Source organism: Henckelia pumila, chromosome 3, assembly GCF_033568475.1.
Source record: "Henckelia pumila isolate YLH828 chromosome 3, ASM3356847v2, whole genome shotgun sequence".
Lineage (NCBI taxonomy): Eukaryota > Viridiplantae > Streptophyta > Magnoliopsida > Lamiales > Gesneriaceae > Henckelia > Henckelia pumila.
Genome location: NC_133122.1, coordinates 113022591 through 113048107, shown reverse-complemented (window position 1 = coordinate 113048107; position 25517 = coordinate 113022591). Strand labels below are relative to the sequence as shown.

General features: G+C 40.3%; 1 non-coding gene across 1 annotated transcript; it reads right to left on the bottom strand.

Moving 5' to 3' along the window:
* Window positions 1-844: 844 nt before the first annotated feature.
* LOC140894060 (small nucleolar RNA R71) lies at window positions 845-955 on the bottom strand. Its single transcript, XR_012153613.1, has one exon. It is a non-coding gene; the product is annotated as a small nucleolar RNA R71 (small nucleolar RNA).
* Between the last annotated feature and the right edge of the window lie 24562 nt (window positions 956-25517).

The window sequence follows — 25517 nt, the reverse complement described above, 5'->3', positions numbered from 1 at the left end:
TATATGATATACTTGTTTAAATATTTCATTGTTCTTTTATGTTTATTCTTATTTTAGTTTCTTTTATTTATTTTTATTAAGCAATCTTAAATAAACCAACAATGAACCTTTGAAACCTTGACAATTTTATAATTTATGTATTTGAAGTTTCATAATAATATTTCCATCTATAATATATCATGCTAAAATTAAACTTACAACATCCTCTCCATGGATCGATCTCGTACTCACGAGTATATTACTTGCAGACAACCTACACTTGGGTGAATTACAATTTAAGTTGTAGCAAGTTTTTGGCGCCGTTGCCGGGGAGGTATAAATTAAGTTTAATTTTGTTATTATGTAAATAGTATGTTTTTTTTAATTGTATGATTGTTTGGAGTCGTAAACAAAGTGGTAGACTTGTTCGAGTAACTGAAAATATTTTAAACATGGACGATAATTCTAATAATCAAGATAATAATAATAATAATCATCAAGAACATGAACAACCAAGAACACTTAGGCACCATATGAATCCAATAAGAACTAGTACACCATCTTGTTTAGTTTTTCCTCCTGATGCATCTAATTTCAATTTTAAGCCACAAGTCATTCAACTTTTACCAAATTTTCATGGCTTAGATTCTGAAAATCCATATTTGCATTTAAGAGAATTTGAGGAGGTTTGCAACACTTATAATGATCAAAATTATAGCATGGATACTGTTCGATTAAAGCTTTTACCTTTTTCCTTAAAAGATAAAGCTAAAACATGGTTGCAAAATTTGAGATCAAGTTCAATAAGATCATGGGAAGAAATGCAACAACAATTTCTAAAAAAGTTTTTTCCTTCCCATAGAACAAACTCTTTTAAAAGACAAATTACAACTTTTTCTCAAAAACAAGGGGAAACATTTTATCAATGTTGGGATAGATATAAAGAGTTACTTAATACATGCCCACATCATGGTTTTGAAATATGGAGGATAGTTTCTCACTTTTATGAAGGTTTAATACCTAAAGATAGGCAAATGATAGAATTCATGTGTAATGAAACTTTTGAAGATAAAACCTGTAGAATCAAAAAAGAGGCATCGTCAACTTTGTAGAAGACAAGAAATTCCAAAAACTTCATTAAGATGATCAAAATAATCAAACATCAAAATGGAGACAAATTTACTTTAACTATGACCAGCTTGGAGTAAAAATATCATACGTATTTCATATTTTATCCAAAAGGGGTGAATGAGTTGTCAAAACACATCTACAGAGAAAGGGCTACGTGTTATATGTTTTGTGCAGAAGCAAAATCGGAAGTCTAAGGCATCAAACATGCCAATTAAAGTTGGGTCAATGTATTGACATTCAAGGAGACAAGCACCCACCAACTTTACTATTCCATATTTAATGTGTCTTGGACCCTTGCTCTCATTTGGCCTATAAATAGATGTGTTGTATAAGCTTTGTAGTGTGCAAGAGTGTAGAGAAGTCCTCATTTGTAAAATAAATATTGTGTGTGTGAGAATAAAAGTTTGAGTGTGCATATTTATCAAGTTCAAGTATGAAATTTATTTTATCCTTACTCTTGAGTTTCATGTTCATGGCAAGCTAAATCTTTTTATGTCAAGGTGAAAAGGTTTCATTGTTGGTCAAGTAAGATTGTTTATATTTTGTATATTCTTCTCTTTTTCTATTTCTATTTTGTTTTTCTAATTGATCCTTATTTGTAGGTATAATTTTGGAAGATTTGTTGTTATCTATTTACATCAAATGCTTGGTATCTTGAATGTGGTTACCTTGATTTGTTGTCAAATATGATACAATAAATACTACAATAATTATATACTATAAATATAAGTATCTATTTATAATAAATTCATATATATTATTTAGATGATAGCGTGACACTGTCGATTGTTCTAAATAATATATTGTGATTTGAACTAACATTTACTTTCTCGCATCTAACTTTACTTTATCGCAACTAACATTTACTTTTCCGCAACTAACATTTACTTTCTCGCATATAACATTTATTTTTCCGCAACTAACATTTACTTTATCGCATCTAACATAAAGTCATATATTTTATTTAAACGATAGCGTGGCTCTGCCGGTTGTTCTAAATGAAATATTGTGATTTGATCTAACATTTACTTTTATGTCAATTTATATTTATGCATTTATATATATATTATGGGTACCATGTATTAAATATCGGTTGATATTAATATAGTGGGAACTATATTATATGATATACTTGTTTAAATATTTAATTGTTCTTTTTATGTTTATATTTATTCATCTATATATATATTATGGGTACCATGTATTAAATATCGGTTAATCTGATATTAATATATTGGGAACTATATTATATGATATACTTATTTAAATATTTCATTGTTCTTTTATGTTTATTCTTATTTTAGTTTCTTTTATTTATTTTAATTAAGCAATCTTAAATAAACCACCAATGAACCTTTGAAACCTTGACAATTTTATAATTTGTGTATTTGAAGTTTCATAATAATATTTCCATCTATAATATATCATGCTAAAATTAAACTTACAGCAGCGCGGCCGCGCGCCCGGGCAGGAGGCTATGCGCGCCCGCGCCTAAGGAGGCGCGGCCGCGCGTTCCAATTTTTTTTTTCTTAAAAAAAAAAATTTTGATTTGATTTTATATTGGCTCTCGTGTTCGATTTTGTTTAATTATTCGATATTAGAGGATTAGAAACGGGGTCTCACAATAGTCTATTCGGATAACAAACTCAAAGCCGATACAACAATCAATAATATACCATCTTCAATTCTTCAATCGATAAACAAGTCTCCAAGTTCGATCACCTCTCGAATCCTCAATCAATTGTCAAAACATCGAATACGGACTCAATATCAACTCGGAATTCAAACTCAATCAAATTCGATATTCAACTAAACCGAACCAAAAACCGATAACTCGAACTCGATTTCGACGGCATAACGGCTATAAATTGACTATCCGGAAATACAAACCATCAAACAACAATCACAATAACTCAATCATCATCACAATCCATCAAAACAACTCAAATCCAACCTCAATCAAAATCACCATTTTCGAATTTTACCTCTAAAATCATATAAAATCCAAACTTCGTTCTTTTTCCAAACCGACTTTGAATACACGATCTATACTAGCTCAAGAACGACATACTTAAATATTATCAAATTCTGACAAACCAAAAAAATCGAAGTTCAAGAGATCGTAGCAAAACTTACGTCTAAATGAAGCCCTCGTTGCGGTGATCGTGAATCTCAACTCGGAATTCAAATTTAACGGTCGGATCGAGCGAATCAAACGGAAAAGAAGCTTGAGGAGTCGACTTCCATGGCTTCCGGGAGAGAGGAATCGATAGAGAGAAGGTAGGGAGGAAGGAGAGGTATGGGGGAAGACTTGTCAACCAAGTTGATGATATAAAATATATAAATTCCAACTTTTGCATTTCAGTCCTTTATTTATCCAAAGTTGCAAAGTAACCCCCTGCTAAATATCAAAACGATCCTCAATCACTAAAAATTCTGATTATCTCGATTAAATTCAATTATAATAAAATCGGGGCATTACATCTTTCTTATGACGGAACGTGAATCCCGAAGAACAACATTCCTCCACTACCTTTGAAACTGAACTGGTACAAAGGGAACTCACATAGACCTTGCGACTAAGCGCATCAGCAATGGGGATCGATGAACCCGGATGGTACTTGATCTCACAATAATAATCCTTCAACAGATCCATCCAATGATGCTGCCGCATGTGCAACTCAGCCTGAGTGAACAGATACTTCAAACTCTTATGATCGGTGAAGATCTCAAATCTTTCTTCGTACAAATAGTGACGCCATATATTCAGAGCAAAGACAATGGCTGCAAGCTCTAGATCATGTACGGGATAGTTCTCCTCGTGAGTTTTCAACTGTCTGGAAGCATACGCGATCACGTGGCCATTCTGAGTCAACACGTACCCCAAACCCTGGAGAGAAGCATCAGTGTTGACTACAAACCCACCTGATCCAGATGGAAAAGCAAGAACTGGCGCTGTTGTCAAACGACGTCTCAGCTCTAAAAACTGTCTTCACAAGCATCAAAACACACGAAAGAAGCATCTTTCTTCGCAACTGTGTCAAAAGCCTAGATATCTGAGAGGAATTCTCCACAAAATGCCGGTAGTACCCTGCCAAACCGAGGAAACTACGGATCTCAAAATCTGTAGTCGGACGCGACCAATTCAAAATAACATCTGTCTTGCTGGGGTCAACAGATACGCCCTCCTGAGAAATGACATGAACAAGGAATACAACTCGGTCAATACAGAATTCACACTTGCTCAACATCGCATACAACTGTCTCTCCCTCAAGACCTGGAGTATAGTGTAGAGATGGTAGGAATGCTCATCCATGCTGCGAGAAAAAACCAAGATGTCATCGATAAACACCACCACAAACTTATCCAAAAAGTTGCGGAACACCCTGTTCATCGGATCCATAAAGACAGCTGAAGCATTTGTCAGACCAAATGGAATCACTAGAAACTCATAGTGTCCATACCGTGTACAAAATGCGGTCATAGGAATATCCTCCTGCCTAACTCGCAACTGATGATACCCAAACCAAAGATCAATCTTTGAATAAACTGAAGTACCCTGCAGCTGATCAAAGAGATCATCTATCCATGGAAGATGATACTTATTCTTCACTGTCACTTGATTCAACTGACGGTAGTCGATACACAGCCGCATCGAACCATCCTTATTCTAGACAAACAACACTGGGCTCCCCATGGAAAAACACTGGGTCAAATATAGCCCTTATCAAGAAGATATTGCAATTGCTTCTGCAGCTCTTTCATCTTTGATGGTGCTAAACGGTAAGGAGCTCTGGAAATCGGTGCAGTCCTTGACAGTAACTCAATGCCAAACTCAATCTCCCGTACTGGCGGCAAACCTGGAATTTCCTCCGGAAACACATCTGAAAAATCACGAACCACTGGTATCTCCCGGATATCTGGTTCCCCTAAGGATGCGTCAATGACATAAATAAGGTAGCCTTCCCTGCCAAACTCTAAAGCATGCCGAGATTTTAGAGAAGAAACCACTGGCATCGGGGGTCGCGCTCCCTCACCATAGAAATACCAAGACTCGCCATCCTCCGGATGGAAGTGAACAAATCTCTGATAGAAATCCACTATCGCTCAATAGGTAGTCAGGAGATCTATCCCAATGATGCAATCGAAATCCTCCATAGCTAGGATCATCAGGTAAGCACTAAGCTGATGTCCCTCGAAGTCTAAAACACAACTCATCACTAGACGCTTGGCTAAAACCTCGCTACTCATAGGAGTTGAAACCACTATCAACACGTCTAAGGGAATAAATGGAAACTTATGCTTCTTAGCAAAACGTGCTGAGACGAAAGAATGCAATGCACCAGTATCAATCAAAACATACGCAGGAAAACCACAAAAAATACAGGTACCTGCAATCATCCGATCACTGTCAGCCTCTGCCTGCTCCTGGTTCAGTGCAAAAAACTGCCCCTGAGCACGTGGCCGCAAGGAAAAATGACCCCGGGAAGGAGTCTGAGTAGGCTGTCACTGAGACTGCTGCGGCTGATAAGGTGGCTGCTGATACTAAGGTGGCTGAACAGATGCCTGAGAACCTCCTGAACCACCCGCTGCTCCAATTAGCATCGGGCAATCCCTCTTCATGTGACCCTCCTGGCCACACTGAAAACATGCACTGGTCGATCGACCACACTGTCCTGGAGGATGCATGCGTCTGCAATGACTACATCGGTTTGGTCTCTATCCACCAAAACGATGCACTCCGCCAGATCCAGATGAAGAAGAAGAAGAAGTGCCTCCTGGATTCTTTAAAGACTGGCCCTTCGGAGCCAAATGACTAGAACTCGCTGGCCTGGAAGAAGAAAAGAAGTATCTCCTGTTCCTCCGAATACTGTCCTCTGCTTGGCGATAACGGTCCACCAAGCCCTTGTAGGTCATATCACTGTCCACCGCAACCATCCGATGAATCTCAGGGTTTAGACCCTGAAGGAAATAGTCGTACTTCACCATAGAACTATCAGCAATGTGAGGACAATAAAGTAGGATATCAAATAATTTCTGTTGGTACTCCTCAATCGTCATCGTTCCCTATCGTAGACTCAGTAACTCACTGTCTTTTGCCTGTCGAAGAGCTGAAAGAAAATAGAGTCTCTAATAAGCTGTAGGGAACTCGACCCACACAGTTGTTCCTGTGCTGCTATGAATGGTGCGGAAGTAGATCTCCACCACTTCCTCGCGCGTCCCTCAAGCATGAAGGCATGAATCTCCATCCTATCCTCGTCTTTGCAACGGAACTCCTGAAAACACTGCTCCATTCTCTCGAGCCAATCCTCATCCTCCTCAGGCGTCTCACCTCCTGTCAAGGGCTTCGGGCTTACTTCCTTAAACCTGTGCATGCTCACTCGTCCGCGATCTTCAGGATGACCTCAACGACATCTACGATCGTTCGGATCGCCCCATCGACCGCCGCCTCCGCTATCGTGGTTCTCATCGTAATCTGCCATATGTTACACAATAACATATAATAACTTAATCCGCTTTACGTAATTCCCAGTGCAATGCGCTCTGATACCAAAAAGTGTAGTAACCCAACCCGGATCCACTATCTAATCAGAGTTATAATAAAGCACATGCAATAATATTTAAAGCGTAAGGAGAGGATAATTTAAAATACAACAAATCCAATCGACATAATACAACCGACGATAACATAAGTGTATAAATACCATTATACAACCAAATCGGAGGTTCAGTGTAAACAAACCCCTACCCTCTAAAACCTCATGCTATCGGATCCTCAATCCTACTGAGAGCCGCCTGGACCGTCCAGCCTCAAACCTGCCCTGCCACAAGGTACACCACAATACCCAAACACAGGGGCGTGAGCGACTACGCTCAATACATAAGCAATGATATATGTACAAATATGCGCACACAGATGATTTAAAATACCAGGTAAAACACTTGCTCAAGGCACCAGGAATATACAGTACCGGCTAGAGAGCAACTCCGCGGGGTACTCGTATATTCTATATCAGGGCTAAGGCAACCCCATCCTGAACTGAATCCAAAATAGGATTCAAGTCCCATATAGAAACTGTCATACCTGAATCGAGTCCAACATGAGATCACTGTTCCCTATGGAGACTATCAATAACTCACATCTCTCGGGATGCAGTCATAAGTAAAATCGTGCATGTGCTAAGGCGGTAAAACATGATAAAACATATAACACATACTTATGAAACATACATGCAGATATATCATGCCGGCTATCTCGGTCAGTACTTACGTACCTCTAACAATTGCAGGCAATTCCTAGCACCACCGGTCTAGATCCCACGCCTACTAGTCCAGTCTACTTGTAGTGACCCTTACCGAGATCACCTACTTATCAGAAACTTAGGCATGCAATTAACTTAAATAAAAAGAATTAAACTGCGGAAGCAATAACAATATACAATCCCAATAAAAGGAATCTGTAATTACCCAAATATTTATACAACCAAATCGAATACTGTATCAACCCAGTACAATAAAATAAAACCCTAGGCAAAGCTCCAGCTGTCCAACCACTGCCTAGCCCCTCTTGGATCCACCCGCCTCATCCAAATGCAAACCTGCCCCATGGAATAGGGTGTCCAGATGCACAAAGTACGAGACGTGAGAATAAAACGCTCAGCACAAGAGTATAAGTATACATGAATGCAAGTGTACCGCCTACTGACTAGAGGTCAAGAATCGGATAGCAAAGACAAACCGGGCCCTGGTATGTAGCACGCTGTGCCGTCGCTTCAGGAGGTGGCTCACATACCGAAAACCAGTGGATACTCCGGACTCAAATCGATGGAAGTCCATCAACTAATAGGATAGGGTAAAACCCTACTACCAGACATCTCAAAAGAGATAGCTCAATATTCAAATGAATGCAGCATAAAATCATGTCATATAAATCATGCAGTCACATAATACATGAATACTCAGTCAGGATATCTCGAACAGTACTTTTGTACATCAATTACTAGGCAAGATCTACCATCTCTATTTCCACGCCTATTGTCCGCACTACACAGCGAAATGATACTAATATCATTATATTGCTCTAAAAGCCTTAACGAAGCTATTGCATACTCCTAAATATTTTTAGGAAACAAAATCTATACTTGCGTCCGTCGTCAGCCCGTTGCTGTCGCTTGACTCAAAACTAGGCCACAACTCCGTTACGACGCCTGGATCGCTACGCCACTTTTGGATTCCCCAAAGGAAGCCCAGAATGCCCTAGATCTAAGCTAGAAGGCTAAGGAATCGAGAGAAGAGAGGTGATTGCTGCGTCTGAAAATTAATCTTGGCACCTATATTTATAGACGGAGTTTGGGCCGTCCGAACCCCACTTCAGAGCCTCCGAACACGTTTGGACCGCCCGAACTCAACTTTGGAGCGTCCGAAGTCCCATCAATACTTTAGTCGTGACGTCATCTTGCTGATGTAATCAATGACGTAATACTTGACTCTGATCGGGCCGTCCGAACCCCACTTCGGAGCCTCCGAACATGTTCGGAGCCTCCAATCCTTGCTTCGAATCGTCCGTTGTTAGCCCTTTGCTATCGATTAGTTATTTAATCTCTTGTTTTTTGGTTACGGGATACTACACTACTGCTAATACAATGCAGTTACCCATGCATCAATAATTAAGCTCTACAAGCCTTAACTAAACTATTCTATAATCCTAAATATTTTTAGGAAGCCAAAGCTATACCTACGTCCGTTGTTAGCCCTTTGCTGTTGCTTGCCTCAAAACTAGGCCACAGCTCCGCTACGACGCCTGGATCGCTATGCCACTTTCGGATTCCCCATAGGACGCTTAGATATCCCTAGATCTGAGTTAGAAGGCCTAGGAATCGAGAGAGAAGAGAGGAGAGGTGCGAGTGAAAATGAATTTTGGCTCCCCTATTTATAGCCACAGTTCGGAGCCTCCGAACTCAACTTCAGACCCTCCATTCCTGACTTTGGAGCATCCGTTCCTGTTCGGAGCCTCCGATCCTGACTTCGGATCCCTCGAAGTCCCATCAGTGATCTTCGGAGCCTCCGATCCGAGTTCAGATCCTTCAAACCCGTTCGGAGCCTCCTAACATGGTTCGTAGCCTCCGAACCCTCCGAACTCTATAAACCTTCACGACCATTTTCAAGTGTTCTGGATCCATTTTTGGACTCCTTAGACCCTTTTGGAAACCCATTAATCATGTTTTACTAAATCTAAACATGATAACACGATTAATTACTCATTAATCAGTAATTCTGGATATGGGTCACTACATGTTCGGCCCAATCTCGCCGTCTTGGTTGAAGAAAAACTACTCAATAATTAAAAACAATAATTCAATAAACAAGTTTAATAGTCAAAAGAGAAGAAAGAAGAAACTAAAATGGAGCGTTCTTCAATCTCCAAGCCTCCGCCTAGCCGCCTCCTTCTGTCTGCATAAATACCCCCTTTTTCTCCTCTTCAATCTCGTATTTATATGTCTTATAAAGCCAAAGAAATAAAGCCCGCAAAATAAGAGTTTTAATTTCGATAAATTTTGATTCACGATCTCTCGCTCGAGCGCATGCGCTCGAGCAAGACATGTTATGTATCTTTTCTTTTCATGCTCCTCCAGGATCGCTCGAGCGCAAGAAGTTGCGCTCGAGCGAGATGATTTCTGCCCGAGATTTTATTCGTGCAGGTCGCATGCGAAAATGCGCTACTTGAAAGCGCAATTGCGCTGGTTTTATTTCTTCGAAGCGCAGCTGCACATCTCTTAAGCGCAACATCGCTTACTCTATGGCCTTCAAGAGTAGAAGCGCCTTTCTCATTGCTCCTCAAGCGCAGCTGCGTAATTCCAAGCGCAGAAGCACATCTTCAATAGCTTACGAGCACAATAGAGATTTCTTTGTTTCCTTCTCCTTCATGCGCTGCTCCAAAGCGCAATAGAACTACCTTTATTTCTTCTTCATTTCTCTCTCCTAGAGCTGCTGTATAGAGCTGCTACTCTACTTGTTTCCTTCATGGCGCTTCAAGCTTCTTTTCTTTCTTTCTTTTCTTTTTTTTTTCTACAAATAAAACCCAGAGAGTGAAATGTACACAAATGCAATAAAATACATAAAAACACACATAAAACAATATGAATGTACACAAAATAGACATAAAAATAACGCGAAGTAATGCACACAAAATGCATTTATCAACTCCCCCATACTTAAACCTTGCTCGCCCTCGAGAAAGACAAACAATGCAACAAAAACACAACACAAACAAAAGTACGAACGATTCATGAAATGTAACAGCCTCAGAGAAGTTCTATGTCAACTTAAAAACACGAATGCTCTCAACCTTTCATAATACAACTTCGGTTTAGCACGTTCTAATAATACACCTTCGGTTTAGCATGAACGTTTGTGTGTGCGATGTCATTCCAGTTACATGCAATTTAGAGAGAATCAGTTTCAAGACTTCTTAGCGACCTAGGACATATCAGTGCAAGTTTCACTCTCAAGTGTCCATTTCTTCCAACGACCTCTTAACAAAACACACCTCCCTTGAGAGTATTTTTACGCACCGTCGGATTTTGCACCCGACTTTCTTAAGCCCCATTAATTACCCGCAAACTTAGATATAACTGTGATACGATTAGAATTTCAATCCCATTGTCTATAGCCCCGATGGAGCATCAACCCCATTTCATCCGCAGACTTAGCCTTGGACGTGGTAATTAGGATTTCAATTCCTCGTCCATGACTCAAATGTAGTTGAGTTTTTCAAAAATAAATTTTTTTCTTCAATTTTTTCAAAAATTTTGGTGCGCCCAAGATCATAAGTGCAATATAAAAGACTCATTAAAATTCACAGAACACAGTTAATCTCCACAAAACACTTATTGCCGTGCAATGATCAAACAGACAGAAACTTCATCAAATATTTCGCTACAATTCACTGGTCTAACTTAAGTGCTTAAAAAAATTTACGAGTCAACCTATAGTTTTTCATGTCAAGTCAAAAGCAAAAACAAAATTTTTTTTTCAAACAAATCATAACTTCATATCATCATCGGCTCTCATTCATCATCCCACTTAATGCACATACAAGCAACTACTGAAACGAACAATATGCAAACAAACTAAACGATTATGAAAGCAACACAAACACAACAAACAATACAATAAACTAGTCTACCCCCCATACTTATCCAAAACATTGCCCTCAATGCTGTAGAAACAATGAACAAAATGTAGAAATGAACAAACACATGCAAGACGAACAAAACACGAGAAACAAAATAAAAATAACACTCCCCTGGTCTATGATTCGTCCTCTTCCTCCATCTGCAAAATTCCAAAGCAACTTTTCTTATCGGGGAAACCTTTTGAACATGAAAAGCGATGGGTAAGGTGGTGGATTAGCAAAAGATAATAAAAAGAAAAATAATAATAAAAAAATAATAAAAAGAGAACACTGGATTGCCTCCCAGTCAGCGCTAAATTTATAGTCTATAGCCCGACTATATATTAGCAACCATCAAAGAGAGGCTGCCGCCCATAGTAAGAATCATACGACTCTACGTATGAGTCTTGATTTTCTACGCCCTCAAGCTTGGAGTGATATTGACATGGAAAGCTCGTCGGTCCAGCGATACTCGGCATGAAATTTTTCTTTTGGAAGGAAACTCTGAATCTAAGCTGAATGTCATAGAGGAGGTAGTACTGTGGAGTTGACGTCAATGGAAAGAATGGATCTTATAGTGGTGTACATGTAAAGACCATTGACGAGGTCAAATCTTTTTTCTTGTACGTTTCTTCCTCCTCCAATTTCACTTTTGGCTCATCTTCACAAGAAAATTCCTCAAATAATATTTCCTCTTGATCTGGCTCAATTATTGTTGCAGAATCACATTCCCATGCAAATTGATCAACACAAATCGATTCATTCTTTTGGTTGTTGTCAGGATCTGATTTCATAAGAAGCTCAATCTGCTCATCCAAGAAACTCAAAGATTTGATGTGAGTTTCTGAAAATTTCTGGTTGATCTCTGACTGTTTATTAACAATGTCCTGCAACTAAGCTACATGTGGTTGGTTCGCAAATTTTTTAGAGTTGAATTCTGGAGGATATTGGTGACTCCAATCCTGCAATGAAGGATCACAATGTAAATAGTAGTCGAAATCTGCCATATCATTTAACAAGTGCATCGCACTGTCATAATCTCTTCTGAACAAGTGACTGTCAGTTGCCAAAGCTCCATAATCCACCCAAATTCTTGTTGGCGCATCCAAACTACCATAAAAAATCTGAACTAGAGTGTAGTTTGAAAACTCATGGCACCGAAATCTGTCTGCCAAATCATTGAATCTCTCTCAAGCAGAAAAGAATGGTTCTGATTATTGTTGGACAAACCTTGTGAACGCTTGTCGATGATCCATCTCCAAGTACCTCACAAGTAAGAAAAATTAAAATTAAAATTAAAAATTAAACAAATGCAAGAAGAAAAAAAAAGTCTAGTCTCAAGAAAATAATCTATCCTAATATTAACTAAACAGTCCCCGGAAACGGCACCAAAAACTTGATCGCTAAACTCGGTATCAACTAGCAAGTGCACTAGGTCAAGTAATAGCAAGTGGACAATGAGTCCAAATATCGATCTAACAGGGACTGTAGGCAATTCTCAAGAATTAATTATTTAGCTTAATCTAGAAAAAAATAATAAAGAGCGTTTAAATTGAATAAAAATAAGAATTAAAAATAAGAACTGCTTAAGAAATACAAATTAAAATAGCTGAAGAAAAATTTAATTAAAATGAGATAACCAAGACACACGAAGGTAGCAAACAAATTATGCAAACAAGTGGCAAATCTAGGACCCAGATTTAAATCTTAAATTACGGTAAATTCTCCTAACTTGTTTAAAGAATATTTGTAGAACAATTAAACCTACTCAAATATTGACGTATCAATCTTTCATAATTCAAATCAAATTCGAATGCATTGAGAATCGTGAGAATTCAGTTTGCACCTAAAATCGCACAATGAAATCGAATACTAATTCTAGTCGATTTAACCTTGTGTTAATTTATGAAGTGATCAAAATCAATTCCTTCTTTGTCAACTTGAAATCGATTAACATGCAAGTAAAAAATTGATCAGATTATTCGAAAGAACAAAATATAAATCCAAAAATCAATAATCTAGATAAAAATCCAAAAATACCAAATAAACATCCAAATATTCAACATAAAATTGTTCGGCCCAATTTCACCGTCTTGGTTGAAAAAAACTACACAATAATTAAAACAATAATTCAATAAACAAGTTTAATAATCAAAAGAGAAGAAAAAAAAAACTAGAATGAAGCGTTTTTCAATCTCCAGCATCCGCCTAGCCGCCTCCTTCTTTCTATGTGAATCCCCCTTTTTCTCCTCTTCAATTTCGTATTTATATGTCTTATAAAGCCCGAGAAATAAAGCCCGCAAAATAAGAGTTTTAATTTCGGAAAATTTTGATTTGCGATCTCTCGCTCGAGTGCATAAAGTTGCGCTCGAGCGAGACATGTTATGTCTCTTTTCTTTTCACGCTCCTCCAAGCTTGCTCGAGCGCAAGAAGTTGCGCTTGAGCGAAATGATTTGTGATGACCTCGTTTCTAAAAATCTAATCGAGAGTAAATCATTCAAGAATCGACAGAGAGTCAAGAAAAAAAGTAAAGCAATTTTTATTTAAAAGCATGCACGGCCCCCCGTGCACACCTCCGTGCTTGGGTCCGTGCACTACTCTGTAGCCAAAGTATCGGAGACTACATGGTACACGGACCCCATGCACGCCTCCGTGCATAGGTCCGTGCACAAAAATGCAGTAAAACTCAACTCTCTATTTTCTGCACGGACTCCGTGCTCCCTCCATGCTCGGGTCCGTGCACAGCATTTCAGAAATCTCATCTTACTGTCTCATCAGAAGACTAACACAGACCCATGCACAGATGCATGTCCGGGGTACGTGCATGAACAAAATCAGAATAATAACAAATGCGAGGGTACACGGACCCTGGCACGGACGTAGACATGGGGTCCGTGCCTTGCTAAAACTCAGAAAAATAAACTAAGGAAGCAGATTTGAAAACTCCACTAACAACTAAAAATCTCAATCTCAACATGTAATAATACATTCATCTCATAATCTACAATACATGCTATATCAAAAGTTGTTCAAATACTCGAAAGGGTAGAACATGCATCGGTTCGAGTCTAGTTACATCAAAATAAAAATGATAAGTGCATTTTGTGTGCATATTTTGGTGTTATTTTTTATATTTATTTTACATGAATTCATAGTGTTTTACAAGTTTTATTCATGATTTATTGCATGTGTGTGTATTTCACTCTGCGGGTTGATTTTTGTAAAAATATTGAAGAAATCATGATTTTTGGAGCAATATAAAAGCCGCAAGAATGAATTACGGAACAGCAATGGTCAAAAATCTATTTTTAATTCTAGAGATATCCAAATCCGATATCCACTGTTCAAAATAAATTCAAGATGTTTTGAAGTTGCTGTCCAAATTTCGGCTCGATCCGACGGCTAGAACTCAAGATATGATTTGTTTTCAAGAAAACTGCGTGCTGGCACATATGTATGAACGGACCCATGCACGGAGGTGGCACGGGGTCTGGACATGTCACGAGAAGAAAATAATTTGAGGTAGAGAGCACCTGGAGGTGGGCACGGACCTATGTCCAGGGTCCGTGCATGACGCAGAATCAAAAAAAGTAGAATTTTTGGAAATTAAAATTCTTAACTTGTCGGGTTTTTTTTTATGGGCTTTTAATGTAGTGACCCTTACCCGGATCACCTACTAAACAGAACTTAGGCATGCAATTAACTTAATTAAACAGATATCAGAATAAAACTGCGGAATCCATAAACAAAATATACAATCCCAAATAAAGGAATCTGTAATTTATCCAATAATATACAACCAAATCGAATAGCTGTATAAACCCAAACAACAGTAATAAAAACCTAAGCGAAGCTCCAGCTGGCCAACCACTGACTAGCCCCTCCTGGATCCACCCTCCTCGTCCAATCGCAAACCTGCCCCATGGAATAGGGTGTCCAAAAAATACAGAGTACGAGACGTGAGCATAAAATGCTCAGTGCGAGAGTATGAGTATACATGCATGCAAAGTAAACTCCCTATAGACTCGAGGTCAAGGATCAGATAACAGAGACAGACCGGGCCCTGGTATGTAGCACGCTGTGCCGTCGCTTCAGGAGGTGGCTCCCATACCGAGATAACCGTGGATACGCCGGACCCAAATCGATGGAAGTCCATCCACTAACAGGATAGGGTACAACCCTACTAACAGACATCTCGAAAGAGATACAGCAAGATGCAAATGAATGCAGCATAAATCAATGACATATAAATCATGCAGTCACATAATACATGTATACTCAGTCAGGATATCTCGAACAGTACTTTCGTACCTCAATACAGTGCAAGCTCTACCAACTCTAGGTCCACGCCTATAGTCTGCTCTACACTGCCAAATGATACTACCATCATTAAAGTGCTCTAAAAGCCTAACTAAGCTATTGCATACTCCTAAATATTTATAGGAAGCAAAAGCTATACCTTCGTCCGTCGTTAGCCCTTTGATGTCGATGCCTCCAGAACTTGGGCACAACTCCGCTACGACTACCGAACGCCTCGCCGACCTCCGGACCAAGCCTAAGAAGACTAGAACAGCTCCAAAAGGACTAGAATGGAAAGGAGAACTCGGAATTGGCAAATGAAAGTGAAGCCTCGGCCTTCTATTTATAGACAACGATTGGAACTTCCGATCCTTGATCGGAACGTCCGAACCTCGATCGGAACGTCCGATCCTGCCATCGGAGCTTCCGAAGATCCTGATCTGCCACGTGTCAAAATATCACTTGTTGACTCCGGATAGGGGTGATCGGAGCTTCCGGTCCTGATCGGAGCTTCCGATCTTGCCACACGTCATGCCTGACGTAATATCGATCGGAGCTTCCGATCCTGTTCGGAGCTTCCGATCCTGATCGGAGCTTCCGAACTCACCTTCGGAGCTTCCGAACTCTACCCAAGAAATTATGATTAATTCCTTAATTACTGATTTTGGTTATGGGCTACTACATTCTCCCCCACTTAAGATATTTCGTCCTCGAAATCAGATCTTAAGTACCGAATGCAAAAGACAGAAATCAGAAACATTCTTTATTCAAATCAAACGTTTACAGGGTTTGCAATTGAATACAACTTAAAGAATGAAATCAAAACAACTCAGGATGGTCTTTACGCATCCTGTCCTCGAGCTCCCAAGTAGCTTCCTCAGTGCCTCGGCGCTGCCACTGAACTAAAACCAAAGGAATGACTTTGTTCCGTAAAACCTTATCCTTATAATCCAGGATACGAAGAGGTTTCTCAACATAAGTCAAATCCTTGTCTATCTGAACCTCAGACCGCTGCAGAATATGAGATTCATCCGCCACATACCGTCGCAACAGAGATACGTGGAATACGTCGTGAATACTGGATAGATGCGGTGGCAAAACTAGTCGATAAGACAAATCGCCAATGCTCTCCAAGATCTCAAACGGACCGATAAATCTGGGAGACAACTTGCCCTTAAGGCCAAATCTAAGAATCTTGCGGAAAGGTGACACTCTCAGAAACACTTTCTCCCCGACCTCGAACTGCAAAGGCCTACGCTTGATATTAGCATAGCTGGCCTGACGATCCTGTGCATTCTTAATCCGTTCCTTGATTTGATCAACAATATCTATCCCCTGCTGGATAATCTCCGGTCCCTCAGCCTGTCTCTCCCCCACTTCTTCCCAGAAGAGTGGAGTACGACAACGTCGCCCATACAACGCCTCAAAAGGTGCCATACCAATACTAGTGTGATAGCTGTTGTTGTAAGCGAACTTGATCAACGGCAAATGATCCTGCCAGGCTGAACCAAAATCCATGACACACGCTCTAAGCATATCCTCTAACGTCTCTGCCTCATGTTCAACTCCGCCTGAGTGAACAAATACTTGAGACTCTTATGGTCGGTGAAGATCTCAAATTTCTCGCCATACAGATAATGACGCCAGATCTTCAAAGCGAACACAATGGCTGCCAATTCCAAATCATGAACTGGGTAGTTGTCCTCGTGAAGCTTCAGCTGTCTAGAAGCGTATGCGATCACATGCCCATTCTGAGTTAGGACAGAACCTAACCCCTGAAGAGAAGCATCCGTGTATACCACATACCCCCCCAGATCCTGACGATAATGCCAACACCGGAGCAGAAGTCAACCGCCGTCGAAGCTCACGGAAATTCTCCTCACACTCGGAGGACCACTCAAAATCCACACCCTTGCGGGTAAGCTGCGTCAACGGTCGAGCTAACTGAGAGAAGTTCAGAATGAAGCGACGATAATACCCTGCTAGACCCAGAAAACTACGGATCTTAGCAACTGTCGTCGGACGCGACCAATTAAGTACCGCTTCAATCTTGCTTGGATCAACAGAAATCCCCTCCCTGGATATGATATGGCCAAGAAAAACCACTCTATCCATCCAGAACTCACACTTGCTCAGCTTGGCGTACAACTGCTCATCTCAAAGAGTCTGCAGTACTAACCGCAAGTGAGAAACATGCTCTTCCGTATTACGTGAATACACCAATATGTCGTCAATGAAGACCACGACAAACTTGTCCAAGTACTCCCTGAAGACACGGTTCATCAAATCCATGAATATAGCCGGTGCATTAGTCAAACCAAATGGCATCACTAGGAACTCGTAATGCCCATAGCGAGTACGGAATGCAGTCTTGGCTACGTCATGATCACGGACTCTCAACTGATGATACCCAGATCTCAAGTCAATCTTGGAGTAAACTGACGTGCCTTGCAGCTGGTCAAACAAGTCATCAATACGAGGCAGCGGATACTTGTTCTTCACAGTGACTCGATTCAGCTGCCGATAGTCAATGCACAGCCGCATCGACCCATCCTTCTTCTTCACAAAGAGAACAGGAGCTCCCCATGGAGATACACTAGGACGAATGTACCCCTTGTCCAAAAGATCCTGTAGCTAATTTTTCAACTCACGCATCTCTGACGGAGCCAGACGATACGGTGCTCTAGAAATAGGTGAAGTACCTGGCATCAACTCTATGCCAAACTCGACTTCCCTAGCAAGAGGAAAACCCGAAATCTCATCAGGAAAAACATCTGGAAATTCATCCACAATAGGAATGCTCTCTATCCCAATACTCTCAGCGGACAAATCAACTGCATAGATAAGGTAGCCTTCCCCGCCAGACTCCAGAGCTCGACAGGCTCTCAAAGCTGATACCAAAGGCATCGGGGGTCGCGCTCCCTCACCATAGAAAAACCAGCTCTCGCTCCCTTCCGGATGAAAGCGTACTAATCTCTGATAGCAGTCCACTGAAGCTCGATAGGTAGTCAACAAATCTATTCCCAGAATGCAATCAAAGTCGTCCATCGCCAGGACCATGAGATTCGCTAACAGAATGTTCCCTTCGAACTCTAAAGGGCAACCTATCACTAGATGCTTAGCCAAAGCAGATTGGCCCGTCGGAGTAGAAACAGACATCACTACGTCTAGTGCAATGCATGGTAACTTATGTCTCTTAACAAAACGTGCAGAAATGAAGGAATGGGATGCACAAGTGTCAATAAGTACAAGAGCAGGTATACCAAAAAGCAGAAATGTACCTACGATGACTTTCTCATTCTCCTCCACAGCCTGATCATGTCTTAGGGCAAACACCTGGCCAGAAGCTCGTGGCCTCAAATGAGAACTCCCAGCAGACTGTCCCTGCGACCTCTGCTGAACGGTGGCCTGAGAACCCGATCCTGAACCAGAACCAGAACCGACTCCCCTAGACAGTGGACAATCTCTCCGGATATGACTAGTCTCTCCACAATGGAAACAAGCTCCAGAAGCTCTGCGGCACTTGTCGGATGGATGGTTCTTCCCACATTGATCACACTTGTCCTTCTTACCGTAACGGACAACACCTCCAGAACCAGAGGAAGAAGAAGATCCAGACTTCTTGAAAGTTTGGGCACGAGGACCCAAAGAACTAGCAGGTCTTGACTGAGAGAAAGACTTGTTCCGTCGAATGTTGTCCTCCGCCTGGTGACAACGGCTCACCAAACCCTCGTAGGACATGTCGTCGCCAACCGCCACACGGTCATGGATCTCAGGGTTAAGGCCCTGAAGGAACATATTATACTTCATCTCTGAGCTATCAGCAATCTCGGGGCAGTAGGATAGCAGATCAAAGAACCTCTGCTGATACTCATCGATAGACATGGCTCCCTGTCGCAGACTCAGTAGCTCGCCTGCCTTTGACTGACAGAGTGCAGGAGGAAAATACCGCTTTTGGAAAGCTGTGCGGAACTCGGCCCAGGTGGGCACTCCTCTCGCCGCAACAAAAGGTGCAGAAGTAAACCTCCACCACCTGTGCGCACGCCCATCCAGAAGATAGCCAAGGGTTTCCACCTTCTGCTCCTCGGTGCATTGGAAAGTCTGAAAAGTCATCTCCATGCGGTCTAACCAGTTCTCCGCATCCTCCGGAGACTCACCTCCAACTAAGGGCTTAGGACCCATAGCTAAGAATTGACGCACAGTGAAACGCTCGTCGTCATGGTGACGATGACGCCGTTCTCGACGAGGCTCCCGGTCGGCATCACCCCAACGCCCACCAACACTGCCATGAGAACTCTGGTCGTCACGATTTGACATCTACAAAAATACCTCAAGATGAGACTAAATCCCAAGAATTCTTTTGCATGCTCTGATACCATAAATGTAGTGACCCTTACCCGGATCACCTACTAAACAGAACTTAGGCATGCAATTAACTTAATTAAATAGATATCAGAATAAAATTGCGGAATCCATAAACAAAATATACAATCCCAAATAAAGGAATCTGTAATTTATCCAATAATATACAACCAAATCGAATAGCTGTATAAACCCAAACAACAGTAATAAAAACCTAAGCGAAGCTCCAGCTGGCCAACCACTGACTAGCCCCTCCTGGATCCACCCTCCTCGTCCAATCGCAAACCTGCCCCATGGAATAGGGTGTCCAGAAAATACAGAGTACGAGACGTGAGCATAAAACGCTCAGTGCGAGAGTATGAGTATACATGCATGCAAAGTGAACTCCCTATAGACTCGAGGTCAAGGATCAGATAACAGAGACAGACCGGGCCCTGGTATGTAGCACGCTGTGCCGTCGCTTCAGGAGGTGGCTCCCATACCGAGATAACCGTGGATACGCCGGACCCAAATCGATGGAAGTCCATCCACTAACAGGATAGGGTACAACCCTACTAACAGACATCTCGAAAGAGATACAGCAAGATGCAAATGAATGCGGCATAAATCAATGACATATAAATCATGCAGTCACATAATACATGTATACTCAGTCAGGATATCTCGAAAAGTACTTTCGTACCTCAATACAGTGCAAGCTCTACCAACTCTAGGTCCATGCCTATAGTCTGCTCTACACTGCCAAATGATACTACCATCATTAAAGTGCTCTAAAAGCCTAACTAAGCTATTGCATACTCCTAAATATTTATAGGAAGCAAAAGCTATACCTTCGTCCGTCGTTAGCCCTTTGATGTCGATGCCTCCAGAACTTGGGCACAACTCCGCTACGACTACCGAACGCCTCGCCGACCTTCGGACCAAGCCTAAGAAGACTAGAACAGCTCCAAAAGGACTAGAATGGAAAGGAGAACTCGGAATTGGCAAATGAAAGTAAGCCTCGGCCTTCTATTTATAGACAACGATCGGAACTTCCGATCCTTGATCGGAACGTCCGAACCTCGATCAAAACGTCCGATCCTACCATCGGAGCTTCCGAAGATCCTGATCTGCCACGTGTCAAAATATCACTTGTTGACTCCGGATAGGGGTGATCGGAGCTTCCGGTCCTGATCGGAGCTTCCGATCTTGCCACACGTCATGCCTGACGTAATATCGATCGGAGCTTTCGATCCTGTTCGGAGCTTCCGATCCTGATCGGAGCTTCCGAACTCACCTTCGGAGCTTCCGAACTCTACCCAAGAAATATGATTAATTCCTTAATTACTGATTTTGGTTATGGGCTACTACATTTAAAGACATATAAATACAAGATTAAAAAGACGTGAGAAGGGGACTTTACACGCAAGAATTCAAGGAGGCGGCTAGGGCGTCGGAGATTGAAGATTTGAAGAACGCTCCATTCTAGTTATTATTTTCTTTCTTCTTTTGATTATTAAACTTTTGTTTGAATTATATTTTAATTATTTGAATAGTTTTTATTCAACCAATACCACGATATTGGACCAAACAATTTTATGTTGAATATATGGATGTTTAGACTTTTGGATATTTCTTCAAATTATTGATTGTTGGATTTATATTTTGTTATTGTGAATAACCTGATCAATTATTTACTTGCATGTTAATTAATTCTGAGTCGAAAGGTTAGGAATTGATTTTGATCGCTCCAATAATTGACATATGGTTAAATCGACTAGAAATAGTATTCGGTTTCAGTATGCGGCTTTTGGAGAAAACTGAATTATCATAATTCCCAATGCATTTGAATTTGAATTGAATTATGAAAGATTAATTCGTAAATATTTGAATAGGTTTAACTGTTTTAAAAATAGACTGTTAAATAAATTAGGAGAATTCACCATGATTTAAGATTAAATCTGGATCTTAGATTTTTCCATGTGTTTTCATAATTTGTTCGGTACCTGTGTGTGTCTTGGTTGTCTCAATTTAATTGAATGTATTCTTTGCCTATTTTAAATTCTTATTATTTTTAATAATCAAATTTTTATTTAATTCTTAGCACTCCTATTTATTTTTCTTTCGAGATTAAGCTAAATAATTAAATCTTAAGAATTGACTATAGTCTCTGTGAGATCGATACTTGGACTCATTGTCCACTTACTATAACTTGACCTGGTACGCTTGTCAGTAATTATTTTTAATACCAAATTAAGCAGTCAAGTTTTTGGCGCCATTGCCGGGGACTGTTTGGTTAATATTAGGATAGATTATTTGCTTGAGACTAGACATTTTTTTTCTATCTTTTCGTTCCTTTGCTTAATTTTTAATTTTGATTTTATTATCTTTTGCTTGTGAGGTACTTGGAGATGGATAATCGACGGGTATTCACGAGTTTTGGCCAGCAATACTCGGAGCCATTCTATGTTTTTTGGGGGAGATTCAATTATTTGGCAGACATATTTCGGTACCATGATTTTTCAAACTATTTGCTAACTCAGATTTTTTATGGTGGTTTGGATGCGCCAACAAGACATTGGATAGATTATGGAGCTTTGGCCACTGGCAGTCACTTGTTTCACAGAGAGTACCACTTTTTTATGCACTTGTTAAAGGATATGGTGGAATTCGACTACCATTGGCATTGTGATCCTTCACTGCAGGGTTGGAGTCACCAATATCCTCCAGATATTAACTCCAAAAATTTTCCAAACCAACCACCTGAGCATCAAGAAGAGTACATAGGGCATTCTGAGGACCATGTGGCTCAGTTGGAGAACATCGTGAGACAACAGACATAGATAAATAAGTTCTTTGAAAGCAACATCAACTTTTTGAGTTTCTTAGATGAGCAGATTGAGAGTTTTATAGAACCACTTTCTGAGATCTATCCAGAGAATGAAGTAATTGCGCAAAATCATGAAGAAATAATTTTTGAAGAATTTTTAATTTAAGAGGAGTCAAACGTGACAGTGGAGGAGGAGTAAATATACAAGGCGAAAGATTTTACCTCTTCAATGGTCTTCACATGCACACCATTAGAAGATTCGTTCTTGCCATTGACGCCAACTCCACAGTATTGCATCCTCGATGATTCAGCCTATATTCGGAGTCTCCTTCCAAAATAATCAGTTTATGAAGAGTATTATTGAACCGACGAGCTTCCCCTGTAAATATCACGCCAAGCTTGAGGGCGTAGAAAATAAAAACCCATACGTAGAGTCGTATGATTATTACTATGGGCGGCAACCGCTCTTTGATGGTTGCTTCTGTATAGTCGGGCTATAGAATATAACTTTAGCGCTGACTGGGAGGCAACCCAGTGTTCTTTTCATTTCATTTCTTTTATTTTATTTTATTTTATTTTTTGTTTATGTTTATGTTTATGTTTATGTTTATTTTTTATTTGATTTTTTCTTATTTCTCATGCCAGTTTTCCATGCCTGCTGCTATACCCAGTCTGTGGTTATTGCCCCAACTGATACTACCAAGGAGAAAGAGGACGTATATATAACCAGGGGAGTGTTATTTTTGTTTTCTTTTCATTTGTTCATTTTTCATTTTGTTCATTGTTTCTAAAGCATTGAGGGCAATTATTTGGATAAGTATGGGGGGTAAACTAGTTTATTTCATTATGTGTGTGTTTGTGTTGCATTCATAATGTTTTAGATTGTTTGCACATAGTTCGTTTCGTGGTGTTTGTGTCTCGTTCGTTTTAGTGTTTGTTTGCATGTGTGTTATGTAGGATAATGAATAGGAGCCGATGATGATATGAAGTTAGGATTTTTTTTTAAAAAATTGTTTTTCCTCTTGAATTGACATGAGAAACTGTAGGTTGAATCGTGAATTTTTTTAAGCTCTCATGTTAGACCAGTGAATTGTAGGAAAAAATTGATGATGTTTTTGTTTGTTTGACCATTTGATATGAATCTTCTGTATGAAAGGCAACACGATTTCAATGAATCGCACCTCAATTCGATAACAAAAGAATTCAAAGGTTTTGTCCCGACTTTGAAACAAGTAACAGAATTTTGGAATCTCCACCTCTAGTTGAACCTGTAACTAGCAACAGAGAATTCACGACAGAAAACAATCAAAGATTCAATTAGACCTTCAAAGGAACCTGTCTTTGACAACCCAATTGAAAACCGATTGACAAACGCCACAAAGCTATGAAAATTTGATAAGTTTGATTTTGGGTAAAGCAAAAGCTTTGATAAAATTCTAGAGAGAATTTTGTATTGAATAATTCAATAATCTGAAAATCTTAATTGTTATTAAAATAATGAATGTTGTAGTATTTATATTACAACCTAAAATATCGAAAGATAATGCAAAATACATCAAAAAGATATAAAACACCTAAAATAAGCAAAATAATGCCAAAATATTAAAAATCCCGAACACACACACAAAACACCTTCGGTGCATGTAAAATAATTGGGGTGGGCGCGCTAGGGCTAGGCGCGGGCGCGCCTTTGTTGCGCAGGGCAAGGCGCGGGCGCGCCGAGAGCTCGCACAATTCTTCGTCAATTTGGCATCCGTAAGCGCGGGCGCGCGATCAAGGGGCGCGGGCGCGCTTCTTCTTCGCAAAATAAGGGCGCGGGCGCGCGAGTCTGGGGCACGGGCGCGCCTGGGCTGCGAACAAGGTCTTCAATTTCTTCACTTTCTTGACCTCCTCTGACCTCAATAAGGTGATAACTACCTCTTGCGACTTCAACATCAAGGATTGAAGTGCTTCCTAGAACTTTTGAGCTCGGCCTCTCGTAACCGGTCCTCGTGGCATCTCCAACAGATCCTTAGTCACTTTATCAGCATGCGAGCCATCCATGATCGCATCATCCTCCCCTTCTTGAAAAGGATTTGTCCTCAAATCTTGTTCATCACATACATCAAACGGAGATAAGTCAGAAACATTGAAAGTAGCACTGACATTATACTTACCTGGAAAATCTAATTTGTAGGCGTTGTCGTTGATGCGCTCTAATACTTGAAACGGTCCATCGCCTCTAGGTAGAAGCTTGGAGCGCCGTTTTTCAGGAAACCGCTCTTTCCTCAAATGCAACCACACCCAATCTCCTGGTTCAAACACAACTCTCTTCTTTCCCTTATTTGCTTGCTTTGTATACTGCAAATTCTTTTTCTCAATGTTCGCCTTCACTTTTTCATGTAAATTTCTCACAAATTACGCCTTTTTCTTACCATCCATGTTAACCCTTTCACTCATAGGTAAAGACATCAAATCCAACGGGGTTAAAGGATTAAAACCATACACAATTTCAAAAGATGAAAAATTTGTAGTAGAATGCACACTACGATTATATGCAAACTCAACAAATGGCAAACATTCCTCCCAATTCTTCAAATTCTTTTTAATTATAGTACGCAACAAAGTTCCTAACGTTCTATTAACAACTTTAGTTTGACCATCCGTTTGGGGATGACATGTAGTCGAAAAAAGTAATTTAGTACCAAGTTTGCACCATAACGTTTTCCAAAAGTAGCTCAAGAAACGAGTATCTCTATCAGACACAATACTCCGAGGCATGC